Genomic DNA, 17,626 nt, shown 5'->3' with positions numbered 1-17,626 from the left:
ATTTAAGACAAGCTTGCTCCTTGGTCTTCACTGCTTTCTGATGGAGAAGGGCAGGACTTTTCTGTCCTCACAAGGGCGGGCCATTCTGGCTCTGCCTGATCCGGACTGGTGCCCACGCTCCATGGCTTGCTCTGAAAACCAAGTATCGGAGCCCCTCTCCACCCTTTTATTTTACTACAACAAGTACTACTACTATTATCACCATTATTATTAATATTTTTGTAATAAAGTTTGTACTTGGGAGTTCAAAAAATGCTTGCAGCATTTCTAAGCTATTTGACGTATTTCTGCTAAAATAAATACATCGAAAAATGCAATAAGTAATAAACATGGTGATAAACTGTTTACACAAACAGCATTAAGTGGAACCCTCATGAGTGGATGGTTGAGGAGGGAGTTTAGGAAGAGAAGCTGACTGTGTAGTCTATTCCCCCTGGAAGAAGTCAAGGGCCCTGGATCCCAACTGCCTGAATGCAAACCTGCAAACCATGCGCTCCAAGCATAGCGTTTAAACTTGTTTACAAGTGCCTGGTAAGGAACTGAACTTTGAAAGAGGCTTTGATGAAACTTGGCTTGGCTTTCTCAGGTCTAAGAGAGTGGCATCTGGGGTTTGTTTACGCAGAGTGGGATAAGGAGCTATTTACATTTCAAATACATATTTGCTTTTAAAAGAATCAACTTCAGATGGTTTGGAGGTTTTATTTGGAGACCCAGCCAAAGGAGCACTACCATCCTCTAGTTTTGATTGTCACAAGGCAGTGAGTGGCATTTCCAGAGGCATCTAGTGTTTGAAAGTCACCCACGGGGCCAAATAACATGCAAGGGATAGTCACACACAACCAAGAATTGTCCCACCCAAAATACCAGTCAAAAAAAGAAAGACACTTATGATTCCACTTGTATGAGGTACCTAGAATAGTTAAATTCATAGAGGCAGAAAGAATGGTGATTGCCAGGAGGCAGGAATAGGGAAGAATAAGGAGTTATTATTTATTATTTAAATCAAACAGTTTCAGTTTTGGAAGACTAAGAGTTCTGGAGATGGACAGTGGTAATGATCATACAACAATGTGAAGGTATTTAATACCACTGAACTGTGCCCTTAGAAATAGTTAACACGGTAAACTTACGTGTATTTTACCACAATTAAAAATGTTTAAAAACCCAATGGCACCTCCAATTGAGGCACACTGAATCCCAGCCCAATCCTGAATCTGCCAAAGTGAACTTAAGAGCCAAAGAACAGACTCTGTTCTCTTAATCACTTAGCACTAACCAGGGGAAGAGTTCTAGGAGTTAGCTGTCATACAAGGCCTGAAGCCAAACAGGCTAAAATCCCATGAAATATAAACAACGAGTAGAGCACAATTCAAATCCTTGGGAGATACATGAAGAGACTTCACTCCATTTGGTCTAAGAACTCAGAGAGCACCTCACTTGGTACCAAATGTGATTATGTGTATAAAAGGTCCTTTTGAACTGTAAAACTAAATACAAATAAGGTATCGTACTTTTTACTCAATGCAGATTCTCCATCCTGTTCCTTCAAATTAAGATATTCTACCACAAGCCGAATTGGAAGGGCTTTATCTGGCCTAAACACAAGAGTTACTATGTATTAGGGAGAAAACACACATTAATTCTGCATGATGGCATGCACTATCAAATTTGGTATTTACACTTTTATAAATCAGCAAGGAAAATATGACATGCCTACAGGAAAATGGGAAGGAACTTGAACAAGCAATTTTCGAAAGATATACAAAGCAGCAGACAAATGTACGGAAAAGCACTCGATTTCATTAGTAATCCAAAAAGTGCTAATTAAATAATTAAGATAATTAGGCTGCTTGGCAAGATTGGAGATGATGTAACTGGACTGGTGGCCCTCCTCTTGCCTTCCTCCAGATGAAAGCAGAGGAAAATAAACTCCTTTTACTAAGAAAAAGCCTCTCTAGAACTGTCATCTCACAAACTGCCTTTGTATATGCAAACAGAGAGAAAAGAGAATTAGATCCTTTCCTATTCCTGCAGTCCCTAAGGCATATGGTCTGAAAACAGGAATACAAAGAATACTAACCTGCACAGAAAGAGAGAAACACGTTGCAAATTGGAAGAGAAACAATTTCTTCTTTAGTTTAGATGATCCAGTGCCTGAGAATGAAGCTTTACCTTGGGACATAGGTACTTGCCGCGTTTCAACACAAGTAACGGTAAAGAAATAAGCCTGCGGTTCGCTCACCACCCACGCAAAGGCCACAAAGGCTAGAGAAAGGGACCCTCACTTACTCGGATCCTCTGAGAATCTTATGCTCCACACCGTCTCGGAGAGAAGGGCGTAACTTCTTTCTTAACTACTCCTGACCAGACAGAATAGGGAAGCGCTGGATATTTGCAGGAGGAACAAAAACCGAGGAACCGAATCTGACACCTGACAGAAAGTCTGCAGCTATTAAACAAACTTGTGACCCCTCTGAGGCTTCTCATGACCACAAGCAACCCGTAGCTGCCGCGCAAATCCATGACACGCATGCGCACAATGACCCGGTTAGCCTGAAATCAGAGTGCGCCTGCGCATAGTCGCAATCGCAAAGCGTGTGCGATGTTACGCAGAGTTCCTAGAAATCCCCGCCTATGCCCCAGGGCCGCGCGTGACTACTTTGCGCCGCAATTTTTACCTCCCATAAAAATCAGGGCCTCACATCCGCGGGGTGTGACTCAGGGCCGCTTTTTGAGTACACCGGCACCCTCTCACCCCTCACTTGGAGTGTGTAGTCTTGCCTTGCAATAAAGTTTTTCTAGTATGCTTTGCTCTGGCCCTTGAATTTTTTCTCGCAGCAGAGTGAAGAACCACGGGCTGGCGGTTGACGTCGCAGGTCCCGAGAATTCCCCGTCTCCAGTATCACTTACCTTTTGAGAAAATCTTCCAAAGTATGTTATTTTATTTTCTTCTTCCTTTGTTTAAATTCCTTTTTATTTATTTACTTTTATTATGTTCAATTAGCCAGTATATAGTACATCATTAGTTTTTGATGTAGTGTTCAAGGATTCATTAGTTGCACGTAACACCCAGAGCTCATCACCACGTGTCCCCCTTAATACCCATAGGCAGTTAACCCATCTCCCCACCCCCCTCCTTTCTGTAACCCTCAGTTTGGTTCCCAGAGTCCAGAGTCTTTCGTGGTACAGCCACTCTGGAAAACAGTATGGAGGTATCAAGACATTAAAAATGGAGCTACCCTCAGACCCAGCAATTGCACTACTAGGTATTTACCCCAAAGATACAGACATAGTGAAAAGAAGGGGCACATACACCCTAATGTTCATAGCAGCAATGTCCAGTATAGCCAAACTGTGCAAGAAGCCAAGATGCCCTTCAACAGATGAATGGACAAAGATGTGGTTCATATATACAATGGACTATTACTCAGCAATCAGAAAGGATAAATTCTCTTTTATTTAAAAGATTGCCTGGGCCCTTAAATACAGAAAATTGAAAACACCTGCACAACTAGTTTGGTGGTTTGGGGAGACTGAGTCTCCACTGAAGCTTGTGCAGTAAGGAAGGGGGTCAACGATCTATCAAACAGATCATGTCATATAGGTCCAGCCAGTAGCCAACAATAGGAAGGCCTCACCTACATTGAAAATTTTCCATTGGAAGGAACTAATCTTCTCCATTTTTGTATCTTGTTCAGCATTAGATCCAATGCCTTATCCATACGCAATGCTCAGTTCTTCCTAGATCCACTTTGATGGTAACTACCAAGTGGCATTTTCCATTAAACAACACAAAAACTGACTCTTTTTTTTCTTCCAGACATTTCACTTCTAATTGGGAGTTTAATAAATCATTTTATTAATTAAAATATTTCGATGATGGGTTACAAATGGTCCTGAGGACAAGAGTAGGAAAGTCCCCTGAAACAAAAACATCCCATTCCCATTTCTTCTGGGGTGAATTCATGGGGCCCAGTTTTGGTCAGGACACCTTACATCACTTACGGATTGTAAGGCTGTGTTTCATTAGGAGATGGCTGGGAATTTATGTCAATCTGGATTCTGGTCAGATTCTGTAAGCCAAGTGCTGACAGCGGGTGAGACACTATATGCCCAGCTCTCCTGGAATGAAAGAAAACAGCTGTGTTTGTAGAAAACAGGTGGACATCATTAACATGTTGGCCAAATATTCATTGGATAAAAAGCAATTTCTCTCCCCTTACAGGAGGCAAAAAGATGAGTGTGTCAGGGAATGCTCTTTAAATCGGAGCCTAGAAATTTGGAGAAACTCTCTTCATTACTGCCATCTCCCTAGAGTCCACAAGACTTTTAATAATGACACATCTAGTGGCTTCGGTGCCATTTAGTTTTGAGAAATAAGTGGAATTCCCTGATGTAATATTTTCCTTTATTTCAAATGTTAGCCATTTGTCAAGAGCACTGTCTTAGCACCAGATGTTTAAAACTATCTTCAGGATGGATGGTACCTAAGGCCAGGAGGGCATTTTTCAAGTACTTGAAAGGGGAAAACAGACGCACATTCCAACGCCGTACATCAGAATAACTCCAGGCATGCTAAGAATCTTCCATGACATCTGTTACAACCACTCCACTAATAAATGTCGCCTAATAAATGTTTTCCCTTTGGCCCCTTAGCTGATGCACCCTTCCTTGACAAGAGCCATAAAGGCAGAGAGAATGGAATGGGGAGTATTGGTGAGCCCACGGTCAGGACTGCTTTGCAGGATTTTGTGTCCCACTGACCCTGTCACCTATACATTTTAATTCTTGGAAATATGCCCTTTGTCCCTGGCACCTCCCTGGCCTAGATTACTGGAAAGCCCTACACTCACTCCAAATAGAGCCTTTTATCCACCCCAAATCAGCCCACCTACCACATTTGCCTTTATTTTTAAAGAAAAGTTTACAACAGTTCATTTTGGTACTCTCCAACTCAATAACAAATAATTCATTAATTAATTAAATAAATAACAAGAATAAAAACATTGCCTGTAAAGTCCAAATGCATCACCACGACATCCAGGTGAGCTACCCTTCCTATCCTAAATGTCTGCCCACAGGATATTAGGGTTGGATCACTAGACAGAGCTCACTTCACTGGCACTAAACACAAAGTTTGTTCTGATTGCTTCAAGTGGGCTTGGCTCTCTTTAGGCATTGGTGGGCAATTGCAGCCTCAACAAAAGTGAGGTCTCCAACACCAAGACTGACCTTCCGGAAAATGGAAGGGCAAATGGGAAGCAACATGAGCAGGGCTGTGAGCAGTCTGTCAAGGACATGGGGCTTCAGACTTGGATTGAAGGGTGAGTGAAATACAGGGATAAACTGAGCCAAATGACAGGTGAGCTCTCCCAGGCAGCCTCAGGACACAGCTGCAGAGCTTACCTTTGAATTTGTGGATCGGAGGGAAATGGCAGGGGGAAGAGGGGGTAGTGCCACAGGCGTCCCAACAGAAGCCAGTGATCTACTAAGGCAGGATGGGGTAAGGATTCAGTCATTGGTAGAATAGATTCTTCCCTGGTCCTTTAGCCGGCTGTGTTTCTCAGCCAAGTCTGCAAGGCAGCTGAGTCCCATCTGTGCTACTGAGCACTCTTAGGGCTCTAGAGGTAACTCTTTAGTGCTGGGACTCGGTAAGCAACACTAGACTGGCTGCACAAAATTTCATTTTGCATTTCCAAGGAGAGAGCTGTAGCATGACCAATCTCAGAGTTTGTCTATATGTCTACAGTCACCCACAGGCAAGAGCTATCAAGTAGGTTCTGAATTTAAGCACACATGAGAGAGAAGGTTTCCCTAAAAGGCAGATTTTACATGCCGAAGCAATTCCACACAAAGAGGTAGTGGAAACAGCTACTGGGGTACAGGAACAAAGTGTCTACACACAAGAGAGAGGGCTAGGCCTGCCACATTGCACATTTCTATAAACTTTGCAAGAAGACAACAACATCTCAAATACCACTTTCTAAAAGCGGGGAAAAGATGGATTTTTCCCCCAAACAAAAGTGGTGAGAAATTTCTCCCAGCTGACTTTAAGTCATTGTGGTTTCTGAACAACAGGCATTAAGTGGCATCCCTGGGAAACCAGAACCAAGTTTTTGTTAGTGTCGTTTGTTTGCTTGGTTGGTTGGTTCGTTGCTATTGCTTTGTTTTGTCTACATTCTTGGCCTCTGATACTATTGGGTTTCTTTCATGACCTTTGGCAACACTACATAACTGGATTCTGGGAAAATAATTTTGCATAGGTGATTGGCTAGAGTTGTTGGGTGTAGGGTCAGTACTATGAGGCCCTATCGACTCATTGGACCCTTTTTTTAAGGAAGTTTGCCAGAGAGTTGGCATCAGAGCTTCTGAAACCCTGAACCAACTACACTCATTCATGCAAATGACACCTAGATCTAGATGTCTACACAGGGACCAAGTGCCACTTCCCTCTGTCAAAGCAAGCAAAATGCAGTGACTTACATGATTACCAAATTTGGGGAGTATGCCCAGCTCAGTCCTTTCCTTTTTTTTGGAGTAAGCTGCCTATGGACATCATCCGCTGTGCTTCTCCTCCAAAAATCAGATAGCAGGGCTTCCGGCTCTCACACTAAACTAAAATCTCAGACTTAGTCTTTGCCTGAAATCAAGATGATACCATGGTTTCTCATCTGCTGCTCCTTTGTTTTGTTTGTTTGTTCAACATGAGGGAGGGAAGGGGCGGCACTCTTTATTGAGACTCCCACTCCTCTTCCAGCATTACCTGCCAAAGCCATGCCTACTGTTGATTCTAAGCTTTTTTTTTTTTAAGATTTTATTTATTTATTTGACAGAAAGAGAGCCAGCCAGCGAGAGAGGGAACACAAGTCAGAGGAGTGGGAGAGGAAGAAGCAGGCTCCCAGGGGAGGAGCCCGATGCGGGGCTCGATCCCAGAACTCCGAATCATGCCCTGAGCCAAAGGCAGACGCTTAGTGACTGAGCCACCCAGGTGCCCCTGATTCTAAGCTTTTTACTGAGCAGTTCCACCTTCCTGAAGAGGACTTCCTTCTCACTTTCCGATTCTTCAAGACTCAACGACTCCACACATCTTCTCAAACATTCCTACACCCAGTACCCAACCTAATTTCCACTCTAGCATTCATATTAATACAGAGCCATTATATATGGTTTTCTCTTCTTTTCCCAGATGTTCAGTTCCTGAGCAACTGATACCTGGCTTATATCTACTTGGAATGCCTCGATCTTTGTGGCACCGAACATAATGTATGCATGTTGAAAGTAATTGATAAATTATTTCTTTTAATAAGTGAGTACTTACTCTGCATTTCCCTAACATTTAGAAAACACTATAAGATTTCCTTTCTATGTAACAGAATGATAATAATTTCAGACATTTGAATGTTTGGACCACAAAAGGCAAAATTTTTAGGAATATATTGCTTGTTGCAACATGTATAAATTGTGTGTAAGAAGTCAAAGGAATTATGTATTTCTACAAACTGAACCTAGGAAAATTTTCGCCATTTATTTCATATTTGTCTACTGAGTACCCGCATCAATCTAGCCCCATTCTAATAAAGGGGATGCAAAGAAAAAAGTTAGAGCCTGGCTCTCAGGGAGACCACTCTTGAGATGAGTGAGATTTCAAAGTGTGGCCCAAAGACTAACTATCTCATCAGAATCTCCAGTCATTAAACATTCAGATTCCCAGGTCCCAGAACCTACTGAATCAGAAACTCAGACTCTTATTAAACGAGTTCCCTGATGTTTTTACGTATATTTAGAACCACTGTTGCAGAGCAAGACGGAGACGAGTAAGTGCTGTAAATGAGTTAGGAACCCAACACTGAAGGAACACAAGGAGGATCTAGACTGCTTTTGTGGGGAAGCAGAGAATCTTCTGCTTGAACAGAGGTTGATGATGGATAAAGAGTTAACCAAATTGACAAAAGGGAGAAAGTAGTTCCAACAAGCAGCAAAGTTTTTATTTTTATTTTTTTACTTTAATCTGCAATGGTTCTTACTCAAAATAAATTCACCCAACAGGATGTTGTTTTTGTGATTGTGGTGGTTGTTAACACCTGCTATCTGGATAATGCAGCGTTCCATTTAATTCTCACAACAACCCTCTAAGACAAGCAGGACTAATATTTTTAAATCTATTTTGTAAAAAAAAAAAAACTAAGGCGAATAGCTTATCTGTCATACACCTGGCAAATGCCGAAGCCAGGACCACAAGAACTAGTTTTCTTATCCCAATACCTGTGCCTTCGACTTCGCCATGACACGCCATCTCTTCAAGAATTTATACCAACTTTAAAATACATTCTACCAACCAGCCTCCCCCTTCCAATTAGGGATTCAAAAGGGATTTGTGCATGCTCCATTACCTTTGATGTCCACCCTACCACTAAAATTCCACAGATCTGCAAAAAATTTTAAACCTCGTTAAAATGAGAGTTAAGATCACCACCAATAGACTCATTCATGAGACATTGCCCTTAAGTTTCCAAGCATGTGTTTATTTTCAGGCAAAAGCCATAGTCAAATTGGGAAACACCAGCTGGTGTTTCAAAATTTTGAAAGATCAAAAATTAATGTTATGATTCAAGTAAGAATGCAAAGATAAAAGAAAAAGGCCACCATGACTGAATATTGTGACATGACATGATGTCATATGAATATTATTCTAATACCAGTAAATTTTTAAAAGGAAAATATTTAGCTACTCGTTGAGTTGGTTCTGATTTTGAAATCATTTATTGGACTTAAGACACGGCCTTTATTATTTTGACCTACTTCAATCCGATAAATGAATAGTGCAAAAGCCAAACCCGGGTCCATCTTTCAAAGAGCATTGGTATTTGCTTCAGGTGTAAATATTTTTAATTTTTAATTTGTGCTAATTCTTTTTTTTTTTTTAAAGATTTTATTTATTTATTCGACAGAGATAGAGACAGCCAGCGAGAGAGGTAACACAAGCAGGGGGAGTGGGAGAGGAAGAAGCAGGCTCCCAGCAGAAGAGCCTGATGTGGGGCTCGATCCCATAACGCCGGGATCACGCCCTGAGCTGAAGGCAGACGCTCAACCGCTGTGCCACCCAGGCGCCCCTAATTTGTGCTAATTCTTAATAATTTAATTTGTTTCAATAAAGTGAGCTTTAAAATTGAAGGAGGGGAGGAAGAAAGGATAAGACAAATAATGTAATATGCTTTTAACTTAAGTAACTGAAAACTTTGCTTCAATTGATTCAATCAATGAGGAATTTATTATCTCACACAATAAGAAGTCAAAATACAGGACTGATTAATTTAGCAGCTCCCTGGCATTATTAAGGATCAGTTTCATTCCCCTTTTTTTGTTTAGCTCTATTTAGCAAATCACCTCATCCACAAGCAATTGGAAACCACAGTTTGCAGGCACCAAATTTTCAAGAGAATGGTCAGACACAGACAATCAACTGTTCCTTCTCATTTTATCGATGTGTTAAAATTTTCCCAGAAGCGCTCCAACAGACTTCCTCTTTCATCTTATTGGTCAGAATTGCGTGAGATCCCCATGCCTATACGAATCATTGGCAAGAAGAAAAGGGCCCCTGTGATTGTCCTAGATTGATGGTTCTCACATGGGACTACTACTACCGAACCTGAGCGTGCTTTTTTACTCTCTCCTCCCATCCCCTGCTCACAGGGAACAACTGGAAATGTTTTGGAGTATTTTTAGTTGTCACAGTAATGGAAGATGCTTTGGAATTTAAACAGCGAAGATCAGGGATGTTAAATGTCCTGCAGTGCATGAATTAGTCCAAAAAAAACAAAGAATTAGCCTACCAAAAATGCCTAAAATATTCTCTCTCCAACTCCAGAAATCACCAGCATTGGCCTCAGCAGTTGGATACAGAGCCTGCCTTCCCTAAAACATATAGACCTGTGCAGGGCAGGTCCAGGGAGAAGTCAGGTTTCTGCTGGGTCAGCAGGTACCATCTGTACGTGCTGCAGAGTACAAGCTGGTAAGACATTAGTAGAGTGAGAATGCTGGAAATAGATTCAAGGTGTTCTTTCTTCCCAAGCTCTTAGGTTTACACTTCATGTCTTCCACAGTTTTTACACGATTTGATGACACTCAGCACTCCAAACATGATGTGCTAACATCCAAACATGACGTAGGTAGAAAAGTCAATGTTCTAACTTAATGAAACAATGATCGCAGTGACCTTCAAACTTAGTCCCTACAATTTTGACAAGACTGATAATTACCAGTGCCCTGCTTAGTTGTGAAATAGCAAGTTACGCTCATCCCTAAACTGCTACAAAGAAAGTATATATTTTATTTACCCAGAAGTACCGACTTTTTTCCATTAGAGCAACAAAGCACTGTTGGCTATGGAATCTGGTCTACACCTGCACTAAGCTGACTGACAGTAGGGGCTGCACCAGGCAGTGGGATGGAAAAGCTACACCTGGCTGGTAGAACCAGCAAATCTTGTTCTGATTTATGGCATAGGGGAACACGTCCTGAACTCTGCCAGTTCTCCTTGTTTACCTTTTCTGCCTCTGTTCTGCCTCTTGAATTGAGCCTTGGGTTATAGTGATGAAAGATCCCAATTTATGAAAATAAAATCACACTGTCTTTAAATATTTGAAGGCCAGTCACATGGAAGAGAGATAAGACATTTCTCTGTGGTGCCAATGGATGGGACCAGGATAAGTAGGTGATGATTTTCTAGCAGTTTTCTAAGGATGGAATGATATAAGCCTTAGGTAGGAATGAGGAGGTAGGTTTGGCAATCTTTGTAAGAAAGAATTAAAGAATGTTGGACTAGATGAAATTAAAAGTGCCAGGGGCCTTCTATTTTAGCCCAGTGATGAACTAGCCTAAATGAAAAACTTGACTTGGGACACCAATTTCCACTCCCCACTGTCTGGTCTCATATACTACTGTGAATTTTATCAAATCTCTTCAGTCAAAATCCAAAAGATAGCAATAATCTATATCACTTTAAAGAAGTAGTGCATTGTGGGCGCCTGGGTGGCTCAGTGGGTTAAGCGTCTGCCTTCAGCTCGGGTCATGATCCCAGGGTCCTGGGATCAAGTCCAGGTCAGGCTCCCTGCTCAGCAGGGAGTCTGCTTCTCCCTCTCCCTCTGCCCCTTCCCCCTGCTCGTGCTTTCCCCTCTCTCTCTCATTAACTCTCTCGCTTGCTCTCAAATAAATAAATAAAATCTAAAACATAAAGAAAGAAAGAACTAGAACATTGTAATAGAACTGAAAAGTTTAGCTACATAGAGAGAAAGGACGTGTTTAGAATGTCTTGCTCATATTTAACTGGTTAAGTTCAAGCAACTTTCACTATTACATGGTAAATACATAATCGTATATAATACGTTAAGAAAGTTTTTCACAAATCAAATCTAAGTTTATTCAAATATTCTATCTAACACAGACTTTGGGGACCCATCCAAAACTCCTATGAACCACATGTAGTTCCAAGGCATCCATCTTTTATGGCCTCAGTGATTTTTTACTTCTCTGGTCAGTTATTAAAAGCATCACCTCATAATCTGCCTTCAGCTCAGGTCATAATTCCAAAGTCCTAGGATCAAGCCCCACATCAGGTTCCCTGCTCAGCAGAGAGTCTGTTTCTCCCTTTCTCTCTCCCTCTGCCTCTCTCCCTGCTTGTGCTCTCTCTCAAATAAATACCTAAAAATCTTTCATAAAAAAAAAAGCATCAACTCCCATATTTGAAACATTCCCTTAGAATGTTAGATATTTCATTTCAATATATCTGTCAGAACTGCAGATAGATATGTAGATATATGATACTTCTGTAAAAGTGATTAAGTGACTTTTCAGTGTTCAGGCTAGAAAAATGTAAAATTCATGCTCATCTGAGATGGTTGTATTAACTATTTATAAATTCATTTAGCTCTTTCCTATTTAAAAGGCATAGATCTTAAATAATATTCTCTTTTCTAAATACTCATACAATTCCAGAAGAGAAAAATTATAAGTGTGTTCAGGAAAAGTAGATGCAATTCATACGTTACCAAAAGCATTTATTATTTAATGAAACTGACAAATATTTAGATACCAAATATTTGGTCAACACCCTTAACTATAAAAAGTATATCTGGAAGTTTCATTTATTTCTAAAATGGCATTTGTCAAAAAAGTTTTATCAACTTTAATAGAAATCCATGACATAATGCTTCAAAAATACTCTTGCTGAATTCATGATTAAAAAAAGAAACATAGAGGTGCCTGGGTGGCACAGCGGTTAAGCGTCTGCCTTCGGCTCAGGGCGTGATTCAGGCATTATGGGATCGAACCCCACATCAGGCTCCTCCGCTATGAGCCTGATTCTTCCTCTCACTCCCCCTGCTTGTGTTCCCTCTCTCGCTGGCTGTCTCTATCTCTGTTGAATAAATAAATAAAAATCTTCAAAAAAAAAAAAAGAAACATAAAGTGAAATAAGTCAGTCACAAAAAGAGAGAAATATATGATTTCACTTATATGAGGTACTGAGAGCAGTCGTATTCATAGAGACAGAAAGCAGAATGGTGGTTGCCACAGGCTGGGAGAATAGGGCAGTGGGAAATTGTTGCTTAATGGGTGTAGTTTTCGTTTTGCAAGATGAAAAGGCTTCTGGAGATTAGTTGCACAATGTGAAGGTACTTAACACTATTCAACTATACACTAAAAAATTATTAAAATGCTAAATTATATGTGTATTTTACCACAATTAATAATTATTAAACTTTAAAAAAGAACATCTTAAAAATATGATCACCACTTCTTGTCACATTTTATTAAAAATTTACCTTGAAAAAAATAACTAGCTCTAGTTCTAGTTTTGCGGCACCCCAGTAATACCTGTGACATGAGCTATTTAACTAATGATCATTCACTGTATTCATGTGTTATATTTCAGAAAATATGACTGAAAGAAAAGTAGATCTAAATAAAAAGATGAGCTGCTATTAATACCCAATGTTCTGAAAACTTAATTTCAAAGCACATTATATGATGAAAAAAAAAAAGCACATTCTATTAAATAAATACACCTGATGTCATGGGTGTTAAAAAAAAGATACAAATAATTATCCAAGTCCTTCAAAGAAGACTGAGCACAGGGGAGTCACACACTTCGTTCATGCTCTGCCAAGAGTCTGCCCTCGATATGTGCACGAGGCTTTCTCCAACTCAGCGCTCCGCACGGTCAGGGCCAGGTAATTCTTCGTTGTGGATGACTGTTGTACGCATTGTAGGATGTTTGGAAGCATCCCTGGTCACTACCCACATGGCCAATAGCCACTGGATGAAGCAGCACCTTTCCCAGTCATGAGAGGAGTTGCCAAGTGGCCTTTGGAGAGGAAGGCAAAAGAGGCTCCCTTTTTAAATACCAATTATCGAGACTGATTGGAAAAGAAAAAGAAAGCTACTTGCTAATTCTCTACTTTTTTCTTGATTTTACCTGTTAAATATCCTGATTTTTGTTAAAAATTTCAGAACATAACGTATTATACACTTGAAATTTGCCAAGAGAGTGTATCTCAACTTGTCACACCACCAAAAAAAAAAAAAAAGGAAACTATGTGAAGTAATGCATACATTAGTTAGCTTGATTGAGGCAATCAGTTCACAATGTATATGGATTTCAAAATATCACCTTAGATATAGACAACTGTATATCTTAAGTGTATACACTCATACACCCTAAATATGTACAATTTGTATGTGTTCAATAAAGCTGAGGGAAATTTTTCAGAACAAAAGTCAGATCTCAACAATTATTCAAAGTAGAATTTGTACATTGAAGTAAATGAAAATAATTCAAAGTTTTATCAGTCTTCCTAAGGCCCAGCCTTCATTTTTTATCTCCTCTACTCAAAAGTCAACAATAGTTCCTGCCAAAATAAGTTCAAATTCCTAGTTCTGCATTTGAGACTCAAGACAATTTCATCAACCTTCCTTTCTACGCTTATCCTAAAAAGCTCGTGCTTGGATCAAATCCCCCTCAAAGGTACACACGGGTGTCATATTCCAATCCCAAATCCCCAAACAATAACTTTGTAGACTGAAAGGGTAATTCTTCTCCTCTTGGTTGTGTCGGTAGCCTTGCAAATCCAGCAAAGGATAAAGATAATTATAGAGATGATGAAGAAATAAATCAATCACATCATAATTATTGGGAGAGGTGGATTAAACAGTGGTGTTCATAAGTTTTGTAATTATTATATTACTTTGTGTATATTTCGTTCTTTAAAGATTTTTAAAAACACGAAACATGAACTGATATACCGAGTATATGAACTTTATAAGCCTGATTCATAATATTTATAAGACACTTACAAGCCTACTTTAAGTTTATAAGATAGATTATGCATTTTAAATGTATATGTCACACAGAGGAGTATAATAGTATGTTATGTAAAAGTGCATTACTATAATATGCAAATAAAAGGAATTTTTTCATATTAGGTACTCAATAAATTTCTCTAATGACTACATAATACTTAACAGAGATTCATCTTGTTATGTTCACTTTCCCCTATATATCACAGCCCAGATTTTCAGTATTAATAGTTACACTACAAGCATTTAATTGAAAATGTCAGCTTTGAGCTGGAAATACATCTAATCAATCTAAAAAACTAGTGGGCATCATTTCCTAAAGAGGTATCAAACCCACTTTATTGAAGGCAGATGATTTGCATGAAGATATCTGCCAAGTTTAGCACTCAATCTGAATTCACAGTTTTTATTTTTGAACTAAGCTTAATTCTTTGATGTTATACTTTGGCAGCCCTTGACTAAGCCAAGACTTCCTAACTTCTGAATCAGACTCCAAAATGGCCAAATTTAAATAATCAGGAAGGAGCCCATCATTCTTGGACCGAATAGCTTGGAAAAAGTAACCTCTGAGATTTTAAGTGTAAATTATACCCCTGCCAACTTTAAGATTCTATGTCCTGTGAGTGAAAAATATACGGATTCCATTTCTCCCTCAGAAGGAAGAGAATTTGTTTAGACTGTGGGTTTTATCTCAGCTTAACATTTGAAAAATTGAACTAATCCTCTAGAATCTGGGCTCATCAACAAACTGTTGTGGCATGTGCTATTTAGAAAGGGATATCTCATTTGGGAAGTGATCTAACTGACTCCCTCTCCTGTATAATAGAGATGGAAATATCTGCTCTAAAAGTAGACGACATTCTCTAATTTTGGCTTCTTTTACTACAGAGTTGCTCACAATTGAAATTTGTGTAGCCATTCTATTCTTTACTTTTTCCACATAAAAAGTAGAAAAACTTTACAAATTAGATGAGTAATAAAATTAAAATTAATGCACTCCAGGCAAAAATTTTACTTTACTTGCATGGAGCACTAATTTCATTTCCAAAGTTCCAAGTATTTGGAATAATTCATAATATTTCCCACTCTGATATCATTCACAAGCTCTGGGGACTAAAGAAGCCAAATATAAATTTGACAAAGAATCTTTTCTAGAACTTTAAGAACATATATCCAGTAGAATAAAAAGAGACCTGGCTGGAAAAGAATGAGATCAATTTAAGAGATGTAATATATGAGAGATTTCAGATAACCTTAAGATAATGTGACAACATATAATTTTATTTAAGAAACATGTATATGATTTATCCTTTAATTAATCTGATATAACTAATTTTTCTCATTTGGAAAGTACATAATGGTCAGTACCCTAAGCTACATAGAAAGTGACATATTATAGAAATTGCTCTTTATACAAATTTAAATAATTGAATATAGAATTTAGAACATATGCACTCAATTATGTGTGCCTTGATAGCAGCCTATATAACCTTTATTCTCTCCTTAATATATGGGATTAGGAGGCACATTATTTCTCTCTAGATGAAACCTCTAGAAGCAATATGCTTTAACATAATTACAATGGAATTGTAACCATTTCTGAAGGAAACTTTAAAAGATAAGTAGTCTATTTCTAGTACTTTAAAGGCTAATTTTGTGATCTTGGTTAATAGATCTTTTTTTTAATAGATCTTCTATGTTCTACTGTAATATTAAGGAATCTACATGGCTTAAGATAGGGCCATCTCTACAGGTATGAACTCACCAACCTCTTCAATCATCTGCTACATCTCACAATTTTATATAAGGCAAGATGAACACTAAAGGTAGATTTGAAGGGAAAAATATTCACAAGGAGAAGCATAAGAGAAGGGTAGAGTTGGAAAAGAAAAGAAAAAGTCCCACCCATTTTCTTGAAAAATATTTAGTGGACTATGATATGCCAACACCTGAAAGAACCCACTGCTTCAGTGAATCTCTACCTTGTCACTCCCCCTCACCACACCACTTTGATCCTGCTCATTAATGCATTCTATGAAGCACTTTGTCCTAGATACTATTACTGCAGGTGCCAACTATAAAGGAAACAAACCCTCATCCAAGCCTCGCTGTCACACCACCTCTCTTAGGATGTCACTCTTTGGCTAACCAAACACTATTGTTATCTACGCATTTCTAATTTCACATGGAATACATACCCTTCCTTATTCATATCTGATTCCAACTTCTGGCTATATCCTGAATATCAGGTGCAATTATAGACTTCTTATCTCCTCTTTATAATTTCAGTTACAACAGCCTTAATGGAAACGAATTCTAAACTGTTCCCCTATCACATTCACATTACCTTGAAAATCCAGAAATCTCCCCAGTCCACTAAGCAGATACCTGTTGATTGGTAGTAGATGGAAGGAAGAAAGGACAACAGGGTCAACAGACTACACCGTACAAATGAAAGCCACAAGCAAGAATATGAAAAGTATTTGAGCCAGGAACTTAAAGGTGGAAACACCAAATGACAATACTAGGTTCAAAAACAAAATCTGAGAAATACACATAAGCCTAAAGCAGAGATCTCCAGAGCACCCTAAAATTGATTGTGAAGGGCAATGGCAGCTAATTCACATCAGTTCTGCATTCCATGCGTTGTCATTCATGCAGATCATGCAGGTGTCTTTACTTAGCTAGAAATCACCATAAAGGAATTGTTTGGTATTCTGATATTATCCATCCTCCTCACATTTCTTGCTCATGAAAGTCAACTTTCTATGATTGTTATTTCTACTAGCTAATGTTCTTGCCTCACAGATTCATTGTTGGAAACTCTAAGGCTAGTCTCTTCTCCATCAGGAAATAACCCAAAAACAACTAGGAGAATGAGAAACAGAAAGCTAAGCTCCACTTTTAATAAAATTAAGAGACTTTTATAATTTCAAAACATAATATGTGAAGATGGGCTGCCAAATGCATTAAAGGTCAAACAGAAGTATGGGAAGACACCCAGAGAGGAAGTACTTAGCTAACAGTCTCAAACAAAACAAAACTATCAGAACACAAGTCTCCAGGGCCAGTAGGACGACTTGAGAGGGTATATAGTCTGTACAAGAAGGTAGGGAGCCAGGAATCACTCATACACACCATATTTTTAAGAAGCTTTCAAAAAGTGTGGCAGAATGGAATACAGTAGGGGCAGTGCTGTGGCTTCCAATCACAGGTGGCCGTGAAGAAGTAAAAGCTAAAAGAATTTACCCACACAATCTTGTATCATAGGGGA

The 17,626-nt window shown here is 39.1% G+C and overlaps 1 pseudogene; it reads right to left on the bottom strand.

Moving 5' to 3' along the window:
• Positions 1–17,626, bottom strand: part of LOC100471090 — a 137,144-nt pseudogene that overhangs the window by 100,617 nt on the left and 18,901 nt on the right.

Source organism: Ailuropoda melanoleuca, chromosome 19 (assembly GCF_002007445.2).
Source record: "Ailuropoda melanoleuca isolate Jingjing chromosome 19, ASM200744v2, whole genome shotgun sequence".
Classification (NCBI taxonomy): Eukaryota; Metazoa; Chordata; class Mammalia; order Carnivora; family Ursidae; genus Ailuropoda; species Ailuropoda melanoleuca.
Note: the sequence above shows the minus strand (reverse complement) of the source record. Positions and strands in the feature narration are given on the sequence as shown.